The 17,465-nt window shown below is 40.3% G+C and overlaps 1 long non-coding RNA gene across 1 annotated transcript in view; it reads right to left on the bottom strand.

Annotated features, from left to right (window-relative positions):
• Window positions 1-17,465, bottom strand: part of LOC118522898 (uncharacterized) — a 650,767-nt gene that overhangs the window by 141,742 nt on the left and 491,560 nt on the right. Inside the window, exon 6 of the long non-coding RNA XR_013445856.1 lies at window positions 8,193-8,367. This is a non-coding gene — a long non-coding RNA (uncharacterized LOC118522898). The remainder of the gene's footprint in view (window positions 1-8,192; window positions 8,368-17,465) is intronic.

The raw sequence follows: 17,465 nt of genomic DNA, 5'->3' as shown, positions 1-17,465 counted from the left end.
TACAAATAGCTGTTGTGATCAACTTTCAAATTTCTTTCAGTTTGCCATCATCCAACTCGTTTCCTGGTAGAATGACATGGGTCTCACAGCTCATCAATCCCTGCGAGCCACTGATGAACCTCTATAACACAGTCTTCTCATTCTGTTCTATAGCCAATTGCCCAGGAAACTCGTGGAACAGATCCCCTAGCTTTCTAATTCAAGATGCTTCTCTGAATTCAATGTTGCTTTTGCCACTGACATTTTTATCTGGAAATGCAGCGGATGGAAACACATCTTATCACCCATTGCCAATTAATAAATAGAGAAATGGTCAGAGAAGCAAACTGACAGAGCTGGTGAAATGCCCCCCTCCTTTTTTTGCATTTTTCCAATTCTTTTTGAACTTACTCTCTTACCAGAGATAATGTGGGGTTTTTTGTTTTGTTTTTGTGTGTGTGTGTTTTCTTTTTTTCTTTTTCAAAATTTCATTCACTTCTATCATTCCACTGTAATTTAATTGGGCTGTTTTTCCACCTTCCACATCCTATTCACTCACTCCGCAGGCTCCTGCCTCCTCTCCTGCAGAAATGAAGATGGGTGAAGGTTTCTTTGAAGTCATTTCAGCTCCCACGAGAGAGTACATGCTACCTCATTATCCAAAAAAAAAAAATCACGGTAGTACAAATACAGACCTAGCCAAGCATGTTCACCACAACTCCAAGAGCTTCCAGCCTTGTCTGGGTTCTTTAAAATCATGTTTTATTTAATGAATAGATGACACCAGCATGATAGATGCCAATAATCCTGATATTTCACTATACTCTTCAATGGCTAAAGCCATTATCCAAGGATTCTTTCTGGGGGCATTTTTTCTTAATGGGACACCATGTTCCTACCACCTGCCATGGTAGGAACCATGCTGTCTCGCCTGTCTGCAGACCTCCACACTGATATATTCTATAGCTTATTCAACAAGTCCATTTTGATATCAAAAATGTACCTCCCATCTCAACATATTTGAGAATGAATCAAAATATCTTCACTACATGGTTCACTTCAATGGCTCTATCCCAGTGAATCAGACTTCCCACCATGCAACATACACAAGCCCCCAAAACAGACACCTCACCTGTTCACCTGAAGTGAGAACACCTCAAACCTTAACCCTCAACCCAATTCAATTCCATCACCAAGTCCTCTTTACGGTACATCTGAAATAGTTCTCAGACATATTATTTTCCCTTTAATGCCATAGCATCCTGGTCTGTAATTCTGCCATTTTGAACATTTGCTCCAGTGCTTCTACAAAAAAGCTGGGATTTTCATTTAACAATGCAACTCTGATTAGGGTATGTAGTATCCACACTCCACTCACACAGAATGCATGTGACCCAGCAGTGATTTTCCTTTGCTTTTATGGTCAAACCCAAAATCCTCAACTCATTATTCATGGCTCCTACACGGCTTGGTCTCATCATCAGCCATACTCATCCTTCTCTTCCTCTGGTTCTTCTAACACTCCACTCTCATTCTGCCATAGGACTTTTGCACATGATGTGGTCTTGCTGAGTAGCCAGCACTCTCACCTTCCAGGTCTCAGCTAAGTGTCTCTTTCTCAAGGAAGCCTCCTCTAGGCTCTCAGGCTACATCACACAAATTTCTTATACTCTCCTCTATTTTTTCCCCCTCAGATCACTGATCTGAGCATTTGTGATTTCATTTTTTATATCAACAGTGTGATTCCTGAATCACTATTTTTTCTCTCCCATGAGACTGTCAACTCCACGAGAGCAAGAACTATTAAGTTCAGGAACCACTCTACTCCAGTGTCCAAGAGAGTTGCTGAAATTAGCAATCAGCTGGCTGGCTGAATGATTAACAATTTAGAATACAAATTTATGGGTTTTGCCTTAGATTTACAGAAGTAGAGTCAATGGATTTGGTTTCCAGACTCCCTCTTTTAAAAAAGTATTTCAACATGATTTTGATCTAGCCCTGGCTGGGAACCACTGTTTTAAGAGCTATTTCTTTACTCACAACAACTGATAGCAATGCATAGGGGTTTTTCCTCTACAATTTTCTGGACACCAACTGGGTGTCCTAGAATTAATCCAATTCTGACAGTAATTGAAGTTAGTGTCAGACTCCACAGATTCAAGGGCTCATTCCCACAAGACTGGCCTCACTTTATATGATAGACTCAAGTCATGGGACCCTAGAGTAACCACACTTCTGTCCAACTTGGCTACAATGTCATGGCGTCCCATAACCGCCACCCATCGCCCCAAGGTTTGATAATTTACTGGGAGAGTTCATGAAACTCAAGGAAATATTTGCTATAACCAATTTACTATAAAAAATACAGATAAATAGACAGATGAAGAGGTACATAGTGTAAGGTCTGGAAATGTCCCAAGCACAGGAATTCTGTCCCTGTGAAGTTGGAGGATACCACTCTTCTGGTACATGGAGATGTTCCCCAAAACCATAAATTCTCTGAAGCCTACAGTTAAGGGATTTTTATGGAGGCTTCACCATATAGGTGTGATCAATTATTAACTCAATCTCCAGGCTCTCTCCCCTCCCTCAAGTATGGGGTTGAAAGTTTCAAGCTTCTGGTCATGCGTATTCTTTCTGGTGATCTGCCCCCATCATGAAGCGACTCAGGAGCCCACCAAGAGTCACCTCCTTAGAACAAAAGATGATCTTATTATCCAAAAAATTCCAAGAGATTTAGGAACTCTGAGAATGAGCCTCCTATCACCCCTACCACTCAGGAAATTAAAAGGTTTCTAGAAGCTCTGTGTGAAGAACTGGGGGCAGAGACCAAATCTATTTATGTCACAACTGTCTTAGAAAATATCCACACAATGCAGGAACTTTTCATACAACTTCAAGGGGTGATGATCTTAACTCTGATTAGGCATTTTCAATGCGAGTGAGGGGTTGGTACTAGTAAAGAGTCACAACTTAAAAAGCTGTTTATTTCATTTTCATTGCTATAATTTGAATTCTAGTTCTTCTAATATATGTAGGTATGTGATATTGAAGAATTCACATAACCTTTCCAAGTCTCAGTTTTCTCACTTAAAATTGTGCTTATTTCAAAGCATAACTGAACAAATAAAGGACTCTATATACAAGTGCTATGAGACAAATATGCTGTCTTAATGAAAGACATTCATGTTAAGAAAAAAATGCTAAGATGTAAACTTTAGGTATATCTAAGAAACATTTGAGTTTCCAGAGAAAGACAGTGGTTGCTTATACTCATCTATCTCCATCTACTATATGGGAAAACAAACAAACAAACAAACGAACAAAAACAAACACAAATTCAGATCAACAAGTATGGCAAACAAAGCTTTTCAGAACCCAAACTTAGAGCCTGAGTAGGATCAGTTACTATGGACTTCCATCTCTGCTTAAGAAGAGAAATCAAAAGCTTGAAGCAGCAGACCAAGCTCCAGAGCTCAATACACAGAGGACAGGGGGCAGCAACTGTAGGTGGGCAAGAAGAGATCAGAGGCCCAATGACAGAATATGGATAAAAATCATCTCCCAGGCGGAGAGACTCACATCCTAAATGCCAAATTGGAACAATGTTGAGACACAGTGGTTCTGTGCATGGTTGATAAATAATCCACAGGCAGAGATTTGGGAATGCAGGAGCACAGATTAGAATCTCAAGAAGGTACTACTCTGGGGAAAAAGGGTTGGGTTTTGCATAGGATTGGGGGTGAATGGAAGAAGGAAACAAGCACTGGAAATTAAAGGGTCTATAGATATTTTAAAAATAGTAATAAAATCAGGAGACATAAAGTCCCCCCTCCCCACTAAAACCAAGCACTATTAATTTCTAAAGACTGCAGTGCAATGAACACAGATAAGAGGGCACCCACAAACTAGAAATGGGGTCAGCCAAACATACACTCCTCCCTGCCTATGTACCCCATTATTGCTCATACAGAAAGAGAAGCCATTTCAAAATGAGCATACTTGGCAAACAACATCCACAAAGGTATTATTAATAGAAGAATCTGAGGAGGTTAGCTCTGATTGGAAAAGAATTCTCCAATAAAGATAAAGTGGGTGAAAACCTAACAGTACAACCTGAACTAAACATTCTCACACAACTATTTGTAGAAATAAGTCAAATCAGATTCAGCTTAAAAAAAAAAAAACAAGACATTGAAGAAAAAGATAAAATAGCCATGAGCTGGAAAATAAAGAGACAAAAAGATTCATAGAGACATGGAAAAAATGATAGAAGACCAAAGAGATAACTAGAGAGTTTGAAGAAAAGCAAAGCGATGCAATGAAATATTTAAATTTAAAGATGCAATCTAAGAAAACTTTCTAGAAAGAAAACAAGGTTGTTAGGCATTCCAAGACTCCACTATATACCTAAAGTAATGCAACCAGGCTCATGAGTTCTAAGATATATCCTGGTAAAACTTAAATATTAAGGATAAGGAAAAAAAAAATCCCCTGAACCTCTAAGTAAAAAGGCTAAGTTACTTTAAAAAAAAAAAAAATCAGGTTGGCATCAGACTTTTACACCAAAATATATAAAGACAATGGAGAGTACCATTTTAAAGAAACTTTAAAGACAAAGTGTGAGGGATGCCTGGGTGGCTCAGTGGGTAAGCATCTGCCTTTGGCTCAGGTCACGATCTCAGGGTCATGGGATTGAGCCCCACATTGGGCTCCCTGCTCAGTGGGGAGCCTACTTCTCCTTCTCCTGCCCACTCGTGCTCTCTGTCGCTCTGTCTCTCTCTCAAATAAATAAATAAAATCTTAAAAAAAAAAAAAAAAGACAAAGTGGGAATCAGGAATCTTACGTCCAGACAAGCTCTTCTTCACACAACAAGGCTACAAACAATGGAAATGTGCTAACATCTCCGGAACACTGTCCCCATGAACAACTCCTCAGGATCTGCGAGGACACAAGCTTAATCCCACCGAGAGAGGATAGAGCAAACTCCAGCAGTAGGACTAATAGTAAGCATTAAATATGCATAAGCGCAGATTCAAGGTTAAAGGAAATATGGACGGTCAAGGTAGAAGAACAGGGCATCCAGGTTACGTATTTTGACCCAGTAGAAATAATTCAATGAAAAATAATCCAACGAAGGAGAAAGAAACACTAAGAGATGTTAGGTAAGCTCACTGATTATCACATAGGTGGAAGTCTGTCAAAACCAACAGGAGGCATCTAAATAAGGGAAAGAGGATTAAGGATAGCATACAAATTATTACCATAAATGTAACAACTAGCACAGAAAAAAAAACAATCCTTCCTAATAAACAAGGGCACTCTGGACAAAGAGGCCAAGAAAATAGAGCACAGAGAAAAAGAAAAGCAGTAATTATAGCTTCTTATGATTCAGCTGAGACCAGACATTACATTTAAGTAATGTACATATACATGATTCCAAGTAAGTAAATATCAGTAGTTTAATGTTAAAGAAAGATCTTCCACTTTACTTCTCACTGGTCACTCTGGAATGCTTGGAATACCAGAATCAGCTGGAACCAGTACCTTCCAAAGCTGTACCCCATTTAGTGGTGATGCCACCATCATGGTAACCACCGATCTTAGGAACTAGACCAGAAACTCAGTTCAAATTTCCTAAGGCAGGGCAATGGTTGGTAGGTGTGATTCATTTAGCTTTGCCTTGTCTCATCATCCTTTTCAAAATCTGTCCCAGCACTAATTTTCATAATCAGCTCAAGCGTAGACTTCAAAGAGGACTCCCCTCCCTGCAAGACACAAATAGTCTCCACTTGGGGTTCTTCTAGCTTTCTCCTATGCTGCTGCATTAATTACCACATGGAGATCCGTACTCCCTTTTCCTCACCTTCAGAGGATCGAGAGTTTGCAAAGAACGCAGGGGCTCTGCCCCCAGTCTGCAGCACACACCTATACAATACTGTATGTAATAATGCATATATATGGGATCATATAGGACATAATCTATAAATAATATGAAATAGGCTTGTTTTACCTACTTTAAAAAATCAGAGGCATACAAAACCCTATTACATACTAAATGCAAAAAAATACAGTTAAAAGCACATCATTCATAAAAGCTAAAAAAAAAAGGGGGGGGGTTTGAGGAAATGTATACCATGAGAATACTTGTGCTGAGTACCAGTGTTGTATGTAAGCAATGAATCACTAAATCCTACACTTGAAACTAATATTATACTTTATGTTAACTGGAATTGAAATAAAAACTTGGATAAAAAGAAAGAAAGAAAGAAAAGAAACAAGGAACAGCAAACAAGGTAGAATTCAAACCAAAAAGCAGTAAATGTGACAAAGATCTTTTAACTTTTACAAATACATGAACCAAATACAAGCATATCACGAATCCTAGGAACTTTAAAACACTTTTTTTCCTCCTTCCTTTCCTCCTTCCTTTCCCTAAAACCCAAGCTGATAGAAAATGGGCAAAATACATGAATGGTTCACAGAAAAAGTTACAGCAAAGGTCTTTGAGACCGTGGAAAGATGCTCCAGCACATAATAAAACCAAAAGTAAACTGAGAGAGACATCAAAGTCACAATAAAAAATCAGTCCTCCTTCCCTCATATCAGGGCTCCAAAGGATCCTTCTCCCTTCACCCACCCAAAAAAAAATCAGGGGTTCTCAGCTTTTACCATATATTGCCATCAGCCAAGGAACTTCATATACACTGACGCTGTGTTAGGTCACCCAGACATACTGAGCCAGTGCGGGGGATAGCTGAGCCCTAAGAATGAGAGGTTTGCCAGATATTTCAAAGATGCTTAGCAGAAGGAAAACCACTGAGAAAGATGCACAATGACTGGGAAAGTAGTCAGACTTTCTCTCTACATTGAGCATATTCACAATAGCAAGTAGATCGAATTTTAAAAGTCCCTAAGCTAATATATAAGTTTAATGCGGTCCCAATAAACATACCAATAAGTTTTCTGGGAGCTACAACAGGCACTTATAAAATGAGAACATAGCTAGGAAACCCCAGAGAAAAGCATGAAAGGCTGACTAGCCCTAGGACTTAATACATTATCAAAATTCTAATTAAAATACTGTGGTATTGGAGCATGTGTCGACTGACCAACAGAACAGGATACAAAGTCCAAAAACAGACCTCAAAACATAGAAATTTAGTAAGTGATAAAGAAGGCATACCAAATGGCTGGGGGGAAAAGGGGGACTTGACAGCAAATGTTCTTGAGAAACTGTTGAATGGTAATTTTGGACTCATACCTTACACCAAGCAGATAGGAGATCTAAATATACTGGAAGAAAACATGGGTGAATTTCTTTACAACTGTGATGTGGGTCGAACTCAAAATCCAGTTGCAATAAAAAAGCGAATAAATTCACATAAAAGAAGTTCACATGGCAAAACAACAGAATGAATGAATAGAAATTTGGAAGAAAGCAATTGCAACATGTTTATCAAGTCAAAGGCTAATTTCTCTGCTACATCAACAACTCACAGTGAGGGAAAAAAAAAACCCAGGCTGATAGAAAATGGGCAAAATACATGAACGGTTCACAGAAAAAGTTACAGCAAAGGTCTTTGAGACCATGGAAAGATGCTCCAGCACATAATAAAACCAAAAGTAAACTGAGAGAGACATCAAAGTCACAATAAAAATCAGTCCTCCTTCCCTCATTAAATGAAACCGGGGCTCCTTGGGAAACTGGTGGTGTCCAGGTTTGGGGTAAAAAAAGGGGGGGGTAATGTTAACCCTAAATATTGTATTTTAGAAAGCAAAACAGGCTCAAAATTAATGAGGGAATGCCAGGTGGGCACAGGAGTGTGCTAGATTGGCTACCGGTGGTCAAATTTGGGACAAGCAAAGGATCAAAAACATAATGAAAGTAGTAAGTTACAGAATTCTAGATTTTAAAAAGGGATCTATGAGTTCATACTGCATATTCAAGAGACAAAGAGGGAGAGAGAAGAACAAACAAGAAGGCAGAAGCTCTTCTTTCACAAGAATGCTACCTAATAAGTAAGGAAAAAGCAACACAGCAAACACCACCATTTTCAAGTCCCCAAATAAGAAAAGATTCAGGCAAGGATCATCGAGAAGTGCTAAAATGAACAGATCCAATTTTAGGGGGTGTATTAGTTTTCTATGGCTTTTGTAACATATTACCAAAAATTTAGGAGTTTAAAACAAGACAAATTTGTGGACTTACAGTTCTGGAAGTTAGAAGCCAGACGTGGACTCACTGTGCTAACATCGTGGTATCGGCAGATTTTTTTTAGGTATTTGCATTCCTTTCTCGAAGCCCTACGGGTGAATGTGGTTCCTGGCCTCGTCCAGCTTCTAGAAGGTGCCTGCACTCTTGAGTTGCGGTTCCCTTTCTCCACCTTCAAAGCAAGCATATTTTACATCTCTGATCATTCTACCTTCATCACATCTCCCTCTGACTCCTCTAGCCATATTCTACTTTCAAAGACCCTTGTGATTATATTGGATCTACCTGGATAATCCAGGCTAATTTCCCTATATTCAGGTCAGCTGGTTAACAACCTTAATTCCAACTGCTACCTTCATTCCCCTTACCCATCTTTAACCTAACAGATTCACAAGTTCCAGGGATTAGGGCATGGATATCTACAGGGATGTGGGCATGGAGGTGGTATTTTCCTGTCTACCATGGTAGGGGAGAAATTTGCATGCTCTCCAAGTTTTATACTCCAGATTACTATTTTTTAAAAGATTTTATTTATTTATTTGACAGAGAGAAAGAGAGAGAGAGAGCAAGAGTGCACAAGCAGGCTGAGGGGCAGAGACAAAGGGAGAAGCAGGCCCCCCACTAGCAAGGAGCCTGACTCGGGGCTCGATCCCAGGACCCCGGGATCATGACCTGAGCTGAAGGCAGACGCTTCACCGAACTGAGCCACCCAGGCGCCGCTCCCCGCTGCCAGATTACTATTGATTCTTTTAAAGGAATGAAAAGTACCTCTGAAAGAGACAGTTCTAGCTTAACTAAGGGCTCAAAAGTAGCTTCACCGGTAATGGGACAAATGAGCCTCTGGGTATAAAGCAATAGGAAGAATATTAACTCACCCGTGTAATATTTTTGTCCAAAATATGTAATCTTAATTAAAGCATGAGGAAAGAAATCCACAAATTCAGACTGTGACACATTCGACAAACAACTGGCCCGGGGTCTTCAAAAATTTCCAATGGCATAAAAGGAAAAGTGGCAAGTGAACTGTTAGAGATTAAAGGAGCCCAAAGGGATGTGACTGGGAAATGCCACGAGTGATTCTTGATTAGATCCTGAGGCGAAGGGGGCAATCACCAAGACACGTATTTCTAGAGAATTAGAGAATTTTAAATCTGGTCTGTTTAACACGCAAAAGTAATTTATCCCTATTAAATGCTTACACATGACCACGAAATTATGGTCATGTGAAATAATGCCCTTGCTCTCAAGAGACGGCATTTTAGGGGGAGATACCATGAGGTCTTCACCGAGCTTTCCAACAGTTCACCAGGAAGGGGGGGGAGGGGTGCGTGAGATGTGTGGGGGAGGGTATGCAGAGAAAAATAGCAAAAGTGAGTATGACAAAAATAGTAACATTTGGTGAAATTAACCGAAAGGGGAACTTCAGGGCTCAATTTTTCTTACTTGTGCTTGCCATGTGCATGGTCTGGTTCACCCCAGGGCACCAACGATCACCTCATTAGTCTCAAATATTTGACCAAATACACCAAATACCAAACCCTCAATCTTCTGAAAAGCTAAAACGTTTCCTTCTATGTATTGTTCAATTGTGCGTCTCTTGCCAGATTTTTGAACTTGCCTTAAATGCGTCACAACTGAGACTTGAATTATCCGGCTACCATGAACCTCTCTAGCTAGAAAACTCGTCTCTTTGCTTCTTCCAAGAGTTTGTGGAAGTTGCGCTGCCTTCGGGAACAGATGGTTAAGATGAACACAGTAAGAGAGCTTCTGTCTTTCATACCTAAGGAAACGTCTTCTTTCCTCTGTCCAGGTCAAGAAAAAAAAAATGGCAATTTCTCTCCTGGCTCCAAATGGACAGGTTTGAAGACTTGTTTGTTTGCAAACAATTCCATAACAGAAGAGATTCTTTTTTGACCTAAACAGCTTCTACCACACTACAGACATTTCACATGTTAAAGATACATAAGGGAGATTTTTCTAAGTCGCATTTTCACACATTCTTTAGAATAGAAGCCTTTCAAACCCACGCCATCCTATTTTGAGGGTGTAACTTTGATTTCCAAACAGCAGATGTGTGGATAAGCAGAAGGGACATGACATAGGAGCGTGTCCCCCTTACGAAGCTGGTATAAATGTTTCAAAAGCTATTCTCTCTAACATCTAGGGCAATTTTTTTTTTTTTCTCACAGAAGTTTCCTTATGATTCCGGCATTGTATCACCTGATGAGCTACACAGCTCCTTACTATTCCAGATGATACGCAACTGGGTTTTTGAGAACTCTTTATTAAAATGCCCTTAAGTCATAAAAGCGTACTTTGAAGTAGAACAGTAGGCCGCTGCTTCAGTAAGTTGAAGATCAAAGATGTTGCTATCCCCAATGGCCAATGAGAACGAAAACTTGATTTTAGTGCAGAAGTGTTTGGGGAGAAGAAACGATTTCTTGCTGATGAAAGAAAATGGGAAACAGAGCAAGGAGGCTGTGGACCTATCTTCCTTCCTACGCACGCAGTTCATGTATTTCTCCAAGAGCCTATCAGACCTTCTTTCAATCAGTCTTTTCAAATTTCAAACCTTTTCTTCAATTCACCATTTTTTTTGCTTCTCAAAAGCTGGCCCCTTATCTTTGCCCTTAAAAGAGACCACGCTGGCTGGCTCCCCTACAGACAGGCCCTCTGAGGTGGGTGTGCGCCATGTCTTATTCTCAGCACCCTTGTTCTGATACGAGCCACCCCACATTAGACTATTTTTCTTCCTCATTATTTTTCCATTCATGCTTTGTGAAAGCTAGCAACAGGACCGCAGAACAAAAATGCTCACAGCAGCTCCACGAGAAGCTGTGTGGTATCAAATTTTGAGACAGACTGTTGACTAGCCATTTGCTTTGTACTTTAGAGGTTACTGGCTAGTGAGGGAAATGGAGCCAGTCTGACATCTCTTGATCATATACCTCCCGGGGTTTTCCTGAATTCTGAAGCAAAATGGTCAGTTAATCTCAGCACGTGCCGTTAAAGAAGGTGGAAGTGGGCTAGGGAAGCCAGACTGCCCAGAACCCACTCCTATACCAATGGATCGGCGTCTCTGTCCTACAGCCCGGGAGACCTTCTGGGGTGACCTGACAGAGGACGCCTGCGTCGAGCCAAGGCTCAGTCTTGAGGCTTCTAGTGAAGTCTCAGTTTGTGTTAAATAATGTACTCATCACACTATTTGATATTTAATTCACATTCAAGTATGGTTACCAAACCAGGAGAGGTAGAGTTTTAGATCTGAGGATAACCCACTTTGTATTCTCTCTCAGAACTAATGGAGGTTGTAGCCTAAGGAGCCATTCCTTTTGAAATGTTCAAGAATTCCCACAACTACACAAAATCACATGTGGAATGCCCTGAAGAGCTCACCAGAGCCCAAAGCCAGTATCACACAGTCCCTGCCAAATGGATGGGTGGATACGTGTGTATATCAGAACGGGGAACTGAGGAAGTACGGGACTGAACACAGTTCTGCCCTCAAATCTCCCTACAAAATGAGAGCACAGTCTAAGAATTTATGTCTATCTCCTAGGGCTTAATTCTGCACCTAAACACTCCCAGTAAACAGATAGACTACAGATATTAACACATAACATGAATCTCTACAGTAAGTAGACTTTTCCCTTTCTATGTAATTTTTCTCGAATGCCTTAAATTTTAAAAAATGAATGGCATGGAGTCAATGAGGTCACAAAGATACATGCAGTCATATAAATATTTCCAACTGCATACTGATATGCATATGGATGTATTCTGATACGCTCTTATATATGATCTTCCATATTTAAAAGCTCATTTTCTCCGGGCATTCCCTCCTACCTCTACCCCAAGTAAACAAACGTGTTTGAGGACAAAGAGTTCTAGCTGGAATATGCTTTCATGAAATAGGCTTAAACTTTTTAAAATGTTATTTATTTTTTTATTCAAGTATAGTTAACATACGGTGTTATATTAGTTTCAATTGTACAATATAGTGACTCAATAATTCTACACACTACTCAGTGCTCATCCTGATAAGTGTACTCTTAATCCCCTTCACCTATTTCACCCATCCCCCAACCATCCTCCTCTCTGGCAACCACCAATTTGTTTTCTACCTTTAAGAGTCTAAGGTCTTTTTTTTTTTTTTTTTGAAAGAGAGAGAGAGAGCTCACTCGCTTGCGAGCAGTGGAGGAGGGGCACAGAGAGAATCTCAAGCAGAATCCATGCAGAGTGCAGAGCCTGACATGGGGCTTGATCCCACAACCCTGAGATCATGACCTGAGCTTAAATCAAGAGTTGCCACTCAACCAACTGAACCACCCAGGTGCCCCCAGAGTCTGGTTGTTTCTCTTTTTTAATTCGTTCATTTGTTTTGTTTCTTAAATTCCACATGAGTGAAATCATATGGCATTTGTCTTTCTCTGACTTATTTCTCTTAGCATCATACCCTCTAGATCCATCCATGTTGTGGTAAATGGCAAGACTTCATTCTTTTTTATGGCTGAGTAATATGTTGAAGCAAACTGTGCCATCGGGACTGAAGACTCTGTGAGTCTCAGCTTATTCTCAAGTGAATGGTTTGGATCAAACCGGCCATCTGTTGGCAACCCCACTAATTCATGGGTCTACCTTCATTCTTCCTTGCCTCACTCTACCACTATTAATTCTTCTTTGTTTTTGAAAGATTTACTTTCTTATTTATTTTAGAGGAGGGGAGAGGAGGGGCAGAGGGAGAAACTCCAAGCAGACTCCTCGCTGAGCAAAGAGCCTGACGCACAGCACAAACTCACAACCCTGAGATCATGAAACCAAGAGTCCAACGCTTAACCAACTGCACCATCCAGGTGCTCTCCTCCACCACGATTACTTCTATGTAATATAACAGCAGCTTCATGTTCAAAGGCTTAATCAGGAAAAGTATTTTGAGTATCTAGTTTAGGGAAAGGGTGATGTGAGCCTCTTAAAAAAGTTGGAAACATTTAAATTTAGAATGCACTTTTGAGGGAGAGGAAATGAGAACACCTCGTGATCATGAAATGATGCTTCCTTCTTTTGTTTTCCTGTGAGGCCGATAATGAGAGTCATACATCCTGCTTCCAAGAAGTCAGCCACAGGAATGAACAAGGCAATTAGGAATCACATCAGTGTTGCTGCTGCTTCTTCATTTTAATAAAGAGACTACTTTAAAAGCAGTTTTAGGTTCACAGAAAAACTGGGTAGAAAGTACACAGATTTTTCACTTATCCCCTCCCCACTTGCATGCACAGTATTCCCCACTATCACAATATCATCACCCAAAGTCCATAGTTAATACCGTGGTTCGCTCTCAATGTCGTGCATTCTGTGGACTTTGACAAATATATAATGACATATATCCACCATTGTAGTATTGTACAGAATTGCTTCACTACAATAAAAGGCCTCTGAGCTCTGCCTATTCATCCCTCTCTCCTCACCAACCCCTGGCAACCACAGTCATTTTACTGTCTCCAGAGTTATACCTTTTCCAGAATGTCAAAGAGTTGGAAGCATACAATTTGTAACCCTTTCATATTCACTTATGAATAAAGTAAAAACTGAGCAACAAGCATTTACACTTCCTCCATGTCTTTTCATGGCTTGATAGCTTATTTCCTTAGAGAATTAAATAATATTCTATTGCATAGATGTACAATCTACTGACCTAATGAAGGACATCTGGTTGTGTCCAAGTTTTGGCAATTTGGAATAAAGCTTCTATAAAACATCTTAGTACAGGTTTTTGTGCAGATCTAAGTTTTCAACTTATTTATGGAAATACGAAGAAGCATGACTGATGGATCAAATGGTATGTTTACCTCTGTCAGAAAGTGTCAAATTGTCTTCTAGAGTGGTTGTTTGATTTTGCACTCTCCCCAATATATATAGAAGTTTCTTTTGTCCTACAGTGTCTCCAGCATTTGGTGTGGTCAATATTTCAAATGTTCTGAATTTTCACCATTTTAATAGATGTGTCAGGGTATCTCATTGTTGCTTTAATTTCTAATTCCCTAGTAACAACATACTGGACATCTTCTCATATGCTGTTTGCCATTTATGTATCACTGTTGCTGAGGCATCTGCTCAGATCTCCTGCCCACTTTTTTTTTTAAGATTTTATTTATTTATTTGAGAGAGAGAGAGAGGGAAAGCACAAGAGGGAGAGTGAGAGGGAGAAGCAGACTCCCCACTGAGCAGAGAGCCTGATGTGGGACTCGATCCTAGGACGCTGAGATCATGACCTGAGCTGAAGGCAGACGTTTAACTGACTGAGCCACGCAGGCGCCCCTCCTGCCCACTTTTAAACAGGACTATTCAGTTTCTTACTATTCAGCGGTAAGAGTTCTTTGTGTATTTCAGATAACAGTCCTTTATTAGATGTTTTTTTTTTTTTCCCCAAATACCTTCTATTCTTTGGCTTGTCTTTTCATTCTCTAAATGACTGCTTCTGTTTAAAGTTTTTCTTCTTCTTTTCATTCTTCATTGGACCATGGGTACTAGAAAGAATGATTAAATAGAGATAATACCAGTTCACTGGAGTGATTTTACCTGAACAACATATGAAGGTCTCAACCATCTGTCGCTCGGTCATTGAGTAACACTAAAACGTTTTGCTTGCATAGTCTATTGGAACAATGTGGTCACAAGTTCTTTCTGTAACTCTTTAAACTCTTTCTGGAAGGAATGAAGGGAGTAGATAAGCATTTTTCCAACTGACAGATGGGAACCTGGATATTCAGAAGTTAAAGAGATCTCCTGACCTTTACTTAGTAAGTAAGCAACCAGACTGATTATCAGCCACTTTCCTTTATGGGGTTATTCAGTGGAATGTTCTGGTGTGCATGGATGTAGTCATTTCAGTGAGTAGCTAAGTCTGTAAATACCATGATTAGGTGGTCCTAGGTAGCACTTTGTAACATGCTTTCACTCCACGGAATAAAAGGAAAAATGACAAAAAATCATCCTGATGGGAAAGGATTCAATGTATACATGAAGTAGGAAAATTATGTTTGAAATACTGGTCTGCTTCTTCCTTAGCAGCTTTACTGATATATAATTGATATACCAAAACCAACCCTGCACATTTAATGTACACAGGTAATTTGGACATATGCATAGCCTGGGATACTATCACCAAGTAATGTTTATTATCAAGATAATATGTTTATAATAAACATATGCATCACCCCCCAAAGTTTCCTTGTGTCTCCCTCACCCTTTATGTTTTGTGTTTTTAATGTATGGATCAATAGCCAAAAAAAAAAATGCAATCTGCTTTGACATGTTCTAGTTTAACAGGTCTAGCATTTAATTGTTCTATGAAAAGGTATTGGATAATTTGTATCTTAGACACAAAACTCTCCGACTTCCCATATTTTGTCCTTTGGACACTAAATGAGTGAACTGATTTTTCCAGAGGAAAGCGGTAGAACATAATTACATCTATGTCTCAAAAACATGATTGGGTGTATTTTTGTGTTTCCTTTTCAATCACATACACCATACACACACACACACACACAGCTCCTACACACACACCCTACCAACACACACACACACACACCTCCTACACACACACCCTACCAACACACACACACACACACACACACACACACTCTCACACTTTGAAAAGAAAAAGAACTCTTTGTCCTATAGTTTTCTTTTTTTCCCTCTGTGCTTTGAAGCAGCAAGTTCTACCACCTCAGAAGAGCAGACTGTCCTTTTTCTCCCTGCTTAGGAAAGGGAAAAAAAATCTCTTTTTTTCTGGCTGAGCTAAGAAGTGGCAAAAGACTACCTAGCATGTTCTCTTCTACCAGTGTCCAGTTGTTCAGTTTGAGTATATTTTACAGTGGGAGAAGTGTAATCTGTACTCAGACGTTGTCATGGGCTGAATGTGGGTCTCCCCTGCAAATTTGAAAGTTGAAGCTCCAAGTCCCAGGGTGGCTGTATTTGGAGAAGGTATCTCTAAGGAAGTAATTAAGGTTAATTAAGGAAGTCATAAGGGTTTCTCTCTCTCTGTGTCTCTTTTTCTCCCCCTTTTCCCTCCTCTCTCTCCGGCTCCCCCATCATGCACACATACTGCAAAAAGGCCATGTAAGGACAGAGACAGAAGGCGGCCATGAGCAAACTAGGTAGAGAGCCCTTACCTGGCACCAAATTGGCCAGAAACTTGATCTTGGTCTTCCAGCCTCCAAAACTACAAGAAAATTCATTTAAGCCAGCCAATCTGTGCTGGGTTTTATGGCAGTCTGACCTGACTAACACAGCCTTCTTCCACTTAACTATTGCTATATAATGAATCATTCTAAAACTTAGTGTCTGAAAACCACAACCATCATTTTCTTATCTCTCTTAATTTCTGTGATCAGAAGCTCTGGAAGGGTTAAGCTGGGCAGTTCTGGTTGCTGTTCTTGTGGTCACAGCCGAAATTTGACTGGAACTGCAAGAGCTGAGGTCCGGCACCAACCCCCCCCCCCGCCCCTCCTCGCGTAGGCTCAGGGCCTTCCCCACAGGGCTTTTCTGCACAGGCTGTTGGATTCCCTAAGAGCATGAAACCTCAGTGTTGTCAGACTGTTTCCATGGTGCAAGAAGGGGTCAAGAATTAGTACTCCGGCAAACAAGGCAGAAGCACCACTGTCTTTTATGACCCAACCTCAGAAATCATTGTGTCACTTTCATCCATTCTGTTGGTAATAAGCAAGTCACAACCTGATGAGTTTGAAGGAGAGAGTAGCTAGGCTCTGCCTCTTCAGGGTTTCAGAAGAGCACGTGGGATGGGAGCTCCTTTTGTGGCCACTTTGAAAATATAATCTGCCACAGATATGTTCGGTTTCAAGGACCGTCATTTTCCCATAATAATTTGATGATGCTAAAATGAAAACCCTTCCCCTCCTTCAGGAATTAAAACATGAATTTGAGAAAAAAGAGATGAGTCATTATGAGTTATTTAGGATGAACTGAACAGTGGTGCCCTACTGTATTTTGTTGAGAGACCTAAGGTCACAGAAATCATGTTTAAACAGACATCTTAAAACTAACTTTCTTACCCAAGCTCTCTGGAGAGGGCTTGGGGTCTACTTGGTTAAGTGCAAAGATGACTCATATTCTCACCAAGTGGGAACTACAGAGCCCTGAGCATCAGCTCAGGGGACGTGACCCAGGACTAAGCAATGAGGAACTTTGGTTGGACCCCAGATTCCCTCCCTGAGCAGAGGCACAACCAGTGGGAGATGGGGGAGTACA

This window comes from Halichoerus grypus, chromosome 2 (assembly GCF_964656455.1).
Source record: "Halichoerus grypus chromosome 2, mHalGry1.hap1.1, whole genome shotgun sequence".
In the NCBI taxonomy this organism is placed as follows: domain Eukaryota; kingdom Metazoa; phylum Chordata; class Mammalia; order Carnivora; family Phocidae; genus Halichoerus; species Halichoerus grypus.
Note: the sequence above shows the minus strand (reverse complement) of the source record. Positions and strands in the feature narration are given on the sequence as shown.